We start from the raw sequence: 7500 nt of genomic DNA, 5'->3' as shown, positions 1-7500 counted from the left end.
AAAGCATGTCCAACCACAGTTGTTGGCAAGTGTTCGTGTCCGAAGTAGCCTTCAGTGTGTGTATATGTATTCATGTGACAGAGAACGTGACCTCATTGTTCAATCCTCTCTCTCTCTTCTTTCTCATTCGAACGCACACACGCAAGAACGTAGCCTACGCACGCATGCACGCGCACGCACACACACACACACACACACACACACCCCGCTGACGCACACGGCAAACCACGCACACACACACTGACTGTCGGCAAGCATCTCTTTTTGTTTTCTTTACCTTTGTTTATTGTGTTTTCGATATTTGTGTTTATTTTTTGCTTGACTTATCTGTTTTATTTTAATGTTTGCTATCCACATCGTGTGATAAATGTTTCTTCTCAGTCTCCGAGTCAGTTTAGTTTCTGCACGCCGCTTTGGTACTCCTTGTTTTTCTAACTGGTGTATTGTGCGCGACTGATTTGCGGATTTATTTTTATTCCTTTCATATGCAGTTGAAGTGTTGTGGGTGTTATTGTCTGTATATGCTATGTTGCGTCTGTGTATGCCTACAAGAATGTTGGGTGTAATGTGCCTGTGGTCTGCTCGCAGTCGAGCACAGAAAACATGACGGCGCCCTGTGGCAAATTCGTGGAAAGTCTTTCCCGACCGCAGATACCAGCGTCGTCCGCGACGCTGGAATAATATTAGTGGTTGCGAATAGACGAATTCCGAAAATAACTCCGTCGTACAAGTATGGATTGTGGGAGAGTGACCGTTTCTTGCTAAACTGCAGACAAACAAACCAGGGACCAATCACTAGCCAGGGTTGTGCTGGAGAGCTAGGGGTGGCCGAGGGTTAAGAATTGCAAGAAAGTTTACTTCAATTGCAAATTTAAAATTGGCGCCTTTTGAATCTCTAGTGCTGCAAAAGCTCACCAACAGTTGCAAGCCGTGCTAGTCACATTGCAATGCTGAGAGTCTGAATGGTTTATTGGGGGACGTTCTCTCGGCCAAATGTTATCTATTTCCTAAAAAGGAACAGGAGTTTTTACCAGATGCAGAGATTTGACCAGTGAAGAATGTCCGAACCTTCGTTTCTTGAAATGTTTTGTTCCTAACTGCGCGATATGACTTGACTACGACTAGTTTTTCTTTTTTGCTTAAATCCGTTTTTTTTCCCCAAAGGGAGAGATAACAACATTGAATCGATCCTAAATGATTATCCGTTATTCAAATGACGAAATAAAAAGTCAAGAACCAATCGGTCTCGCCTAGTAGCTATGTTGGTAGCTTTCTGGACTTAAAGATCCTCGAGGTCCTAGGTCGAATCCAGGCGGGGACGGACCCGGGTGAACTTTATGTGGTAACTCAGAGGTTGTATCCATGTCCCAACCCCGTGGCATCGCAGTGGCAAGCAAAGTACTGTGGCCATTGTACAGGTGGCTGATTACACCTAAACATGCTCACGCTTGGGTAGCGTGCCTCTTGTTGTCGCCAGTTTTCCACCACGAGAAAGCAACCCTAATTTCTCAGCAATGGGGTATTACAGTAATGATTTATTTTATTTGTTAAAATCGTCTCGAGCGCAGAAAGTCCTTTCAGAGCATTTTGTGCATCATTTTTCAGGAAAGAGCTAATACCCCCATTCCACACAACCGTTCTAGGTCCCGTTCCCGTACCGACCAAGGACGGCTGCCACAACAATGGAACGCTGCGCAACGGGCCTAACAGGCCTCCACTGTACAAACTACAGAGCTGAGGTACAAGCACTGATCCATGCAGCATACACCATCAACGACAAAGTCAACCATGACAACCAGGTGGTCTTCCTGACTGACGCTCTGTCAGAACTCCAAGCAATGACCAGTAGCAAACTGCCTCAGCTGGAACACGCTCTACACAACATCAAGAGCCTGAGGACAGTACTGCAATGGATCCCCTCCCACTGTGGTGTACAAGGAAACGAAGAGGCGGACAGGATGGCAAAGCTGGGAGCAGAAGATGAGCAAGACCCTGTGAGCCTGACAGAGATGAAGACCATCATTAAGTCTCTGCACAGGACGCCCCAGCCACAGGACAGCTACCACCTGCTATCCAGATCACAGCAGGTGGTCATCTTCCGCCTGAGAACGGGACACAACAGACTTAACCAGCATCTCCACGGGAAGCTGCATGTTGTGCCCTCCCCCATGTGTTCTTGTGGAGAAGCAGAGCAGGACACGGCCCACATCCTACGAGACTGCAGGAGCCACCAGGTGCTGAGGGAGGAAATCTGGCCATTGCCGGAGTCCCTGCACAACAAGCTGTACGGGCCAGTGGCTCCGCTGCAGAGGACCACTAATTATATCTCAAGATCTGGACTCCAAGTGTGATCGGCGATCGAAAAGAAGAAGAAGAAGAAGAAGCAACGGGCCTTTTTTGGCATCTTTGAGCAGCGTCTGACCATAGTGGCGACGGCTGGGAACGGAAGCTAGAACGGATGTGTGGAATGTGGGTATGACAACTCAGTGTGTGAGAGCGCTACCGTTGCGTTACCGTTGTTTTAAGTTCCTTTAACGATCCAAGCGTTCCGTTACCGATGGGTTAAGGTTCCATTACCGTTCATTCTGATCGGGAGGGGAACGGCTAACATTTTGAACATGCAGCCCAAACTCAACCGTCCCTACCGACCCTACTGTTCAAATTAGTTCCGTTAACGATCATTTACGTTCCATTGCGGTTCCCTCCCGATCCCTCCCGTGCCCGCACCGTTCCTTGGTCGTTAGGGGAACGGGACCTAGAACGGCTGTGTGGAATGGGGGAGTAAGCTACCTGTCATCATGTGAAATCACACCTTTGAACGCGGGCAGGAAGGTAAGGCTTAATCTGATCGACGACTGCCAGACTGTGTGATGTCGGCGTCAGTGGTTATCCTTTAAACGACAAAAAAACACAAGCTATACATAATTGGATGTGTTGGATGAGACAGAGACCAATGTCCCTGGGTGTGAAGAAGGGGGACAGTGGTGGGGGTTACGGGGAGGTGTAGGGAGGAAATCGGCGTGGGGGGGGGGGGGGGTGGGGGGGAGAGAGACAAGAGACCAATGACCCTGCGTGTGATGAGGGGTGAGAGAGGTGGGACAACGGGCAGGTGTAGGGTGCAAGTGGGGGCGGGGGGGGGGGGGGGGGGGGGGGTGGGAGGGAGAGACCTTTGATTAACAGACAAAAAGGTCATCAAGATTTATTTGTGTCCAGACATGACCCTGGACATCTGTACCCATGCCTGCCCAGGGCCGGCCAGCCGTTGGTTTTAGCGGCGTGATGGCCTCAGCCGTAAATATAACCTGGTCATGGTAACGATTAGATCTCGCTTAACTGGTGTCGCAACCTTTGTTCTTTTTTCCTCCCGTGTCATTCATAGTAACTGCCGGGTTGACATGTTGTGAATGGGAAACAACAAACGGCGGGAAATGGAGGGGGATGAAAGGAGTGGGGTTTGTGAGAGGGGGAGAGGAGGAAAGAGAGGACGTTCGGTTTGGGGTGTGGGACGGAGAGAGAGGGAGAGGGAGAGAGAGAGAGAGAGAGAGAGAGAGAGAGAGAGAGAGACTGAGAGAGACTGAGAGAGAGAGACTGAGAGAGTTTGTGTGTGTGCGTGCGTGCGTGCGTGCGTGCGTGTGTGTGTGTATGTGTGTGTGCGTGCGTATGTGCGTGAGCATGCGTGCGTACATGCGAGCGTATGTGAGTGTGCATGCGTGCGTACGTGCGTGTGCGTGTGTGCGAGCCGCGAGCGTGCGTGCGTGTGTGTGCGAGCGTGCGTGCGTGTGTGTGCTCCCCCTTTACCACTGGCATATGGCTACATAACTCAACTCTATCAGGAAGTCTTTGCCATGGCCAACCGGCCGTTCATCAATATGAGAAATGTGAAAGTTGACACCGTTCCGGCACAAGGACACACGCTACAACTATTTTGGGACGTCCTATTGGAAACTGCGCAGAGGAGATATGCAGACAAAGATAAAGACTGAGGTAGAGACAGACCGTTATCTACAAAGTCCAGACAAACAAACAATGACCACCCTCACCCCACCCCCGTCTCGCTTCCCTTTCCCCATTCCTCTAACCCCATCAGCCTCGCCTCCCAGAATACTTCAGACAAATATCAGAGGCAATCTTTAACCACTGGTATCCTAAGCCAAATCGACAAAGATTGACTTCTTCAGACACGGGATAAAACGCAATCTGAGATCTGCTGTCTGATAAGGAGAATGACGAACGGTCTGCTCTTGCAAACCGTCTGGGGTCGGCCAAAAACAACAGACACTTTTTTGTTTAGTTTGGTTCTCTTTTTAGTAATGTTCATAAATGTTGTCAACATGTCACCGAGAAATCAATGTTTTGTGCATTCCTGCATCAGGTCTTGCTCTGAAGGAATGAATCTTGTGAAAGGCGACAGTTTTAGGATAAATCTTAATTTAAATTCACGACAGAATCAGCAAAATGAAGCTGATCGTGCTGCAACAGTTTAAAGATAAAATATATTTTCGATTGATGAAAGAATCAGAAAAATGCAGCTGATCGTACCACCCTAAAAACAAACAACATTAAGACCAGCAAGGAGAAAAAAAGCCTAAGTTATAAACTTTAATAAAAACAAATTTAAATAGGGTGAAGGAGGGGACATACATACACACACAGAGACGCACGCACATAAGCACGCACGCACATACGCACGCACTCAAACACACACACACACACACACACACACACACACACACCACGTAGGAATCTCAATCGGCGTTTGATGAATGCAAATTCCAATTTGCACGTAGCTTGTTTGTTTTTCCCCCTTTTGTCACAACAAAGTTCGTAAACTTATTAACTTAAAAGTGAAGACAACAAGTCTGAAGGAAGCAATACACAACAACAACACCAACAACAGCAAGCAATACACAACAACAACACTAACAACACCAAGCAATACACAACAACAACACTAACAACAACAACACCAAGCAATACACAACAACAACACCAAGCAATACACAACAACAACACTAACAACACCAAGCAATACACAACAACAACACTAACAACACCAAGCAATACACAACAACAACACCAACAACACCAAGCAATACACAACAACAACACTAACAACACCAAGCAATACACAACAACAACACCAACAACACCAAGCAATACACAACAACAACACCAACAACACCAAGCAATACACAACAACAACACCAAGCAATACACAACAACAACACCAAGCAATACACAACAACAACACCAAGCAATACACAACAACAACACCAACAACACCAAGCAATACACAACAACAACACTAACAACACCAAGCAATACACAACAACAACACCAACAACACCAAGCAATACACAACAACAACACCAACAACACCAAGCAATACACAACAACAACACCAACAACACCAAGCAATACACAACAACAACACCAACACCACCAAGCAATACACAACAACAACACCAACAACACCAAGCAATACACAACAACAACACCAAGCAATACACAACAACAACACCAAGCAATACACAACAACAACACCAAGCAATACACAACAACAACACCAAGCAATACACAACAACAACACCAACAACACCAAGCAATACACAACAACAACACCAACAACACCAAGCAATACACAACAACAACACCAAGCAATACACAACAACAACACCAAGCAATACACAACAACAACACCAACAACACCAAGCAATACACAACAACAACACCAAGCAATACACAACAACAACACCAAGCAATACACAACAACAACACCAACAACACCAAGCAATACACAACAACAACACCAAGCAATACACAACAACAACACCAAGCAATACACAACAACAACACCAACAACACCAAGCAATACACAACAACAACACCAACAACACCAAGCAATACACAACAACAACACCAACAACACCAAGCAATACACAACAACAACACCAAGCAATACACAACAACAACACCAAGCAATACACAACAATAACACAAACAACACCAAGCAATACACAACAACAACACCAACAACACCAAGCAATACACAACAACAACACCAACAACACCAAGCAATACACAACAACAACACCAACAACACCAAGCAATACACAACAACAACACCAACAATACACAACAACAACACCAAGCAATACACAACAACAACACCAACAACACCAAGCAATACACAACAACAACACCAAGCAATACACAACAACAACACCAAGCAATACACAACAACAACACCAAGCAATACACAACAACAACACCAACAACACCAAGCAATACACAACAACAACACCAACAACACCAACAACACCAAGCAATACACAACAACAACACCAACAACACCAAGCAATACACAACAACAACACTAACACCACCAAACAATACACAACAACAACACCAACAACACCAAGCAATACACAACAACAACACCAACAACACCAAGCAATACACAAACAACAACAACACTAACAACACCAATCAATACACAACAACACAAAAGCAAAACCCTCTTGCCCTAGCTTTCTCGAGAATGAACTCCCTGGGCGGAAAAAAGGAGAAGGAAACAACTCTGTAAAATCATTTTACGGTGGATGACCTTCAGCTGAACCTCTCTAAGGGATTTTTAGACTGAGGCAGCGGTAGCGAAAGACATTTCGAAATAAGGTCAATTGCTGCTGTGACAAGACAGGAGAAAAGGCAGAAAGAAAACTGACAAGGAAGGAAGCGGGGTTCTTTCTTTGTTGGTTGGTTTTTCCTTTCTACTTTCTTTTAACTTCTCGCTCTTCATTATATTTAGTCAAGTTTTGACTAAATATTTTAACATCGAGGGGGAATCGAAACGAGGGTCGTGGTGTATGTGCGTGTGTGTGTGTGTCTGTGTGTGTGTGTGTGTGTGTGTAGAGCGATTCAGACTAAACTACTGGACCGATCTTTATGAAATTTGACATGAGAGTTCCTGGGTATGAAATCCCCGAATGTTTTTTTCATTTTTTTGATAAATGTCTTTGATGACGTCATATCCGGCTTTTCGTGAAAGTTGAGGCGGCACTGTCACGCCCTCATTTTTCAACCAAATTGGTTCAAATTTTGGTCAAGTAATCTTCGACGAAGCCCGGGGTTCGGTATTGCATTTCAGCTTGGTGGCTTAAAAATTAATTAATGACTTTGGTCATTAAAAATCGGAAAATTGTAAAAAAAAATAAAAATTTATAAAACGATCCAAATTTACGTTTATCTTATTCTCCATCATTTGCTGATTCCAAAAACATATAAATATGTTATATTCGGATTAAAAACAAGCTCTGAAAATTAAATATATAAAAATTATTATCAAAATTAAATTGTCCAAATCAATTTAAAAACACTTTCATCTTATTCCTTGTCGGCTCCTGATTCCAAAAACATATAGATATGATATGTTTGGATTAAAAACACGCTCAGAAAGTTAAAACAAAGAGAGGTACAGAAAAGCGTGCTATCCTTCTTAGC

This window comes from Littorina saxatilis, linkage group LG12, assembly GCF_037325665.1.
Source record: "Littorina saxatilis isolate snail1 linkage group LG12, US_GU_Lsax_2.0, whole genome shotgun sequence".
NCBI lineage: Eukaryota > Metazoa > Mollusca > Gastropoda > Littorinimorpha > Littorinidae > Littorina > Littorina saxatilis.
Note: the sequence above shows the minus strand (reverse complement) of the source record.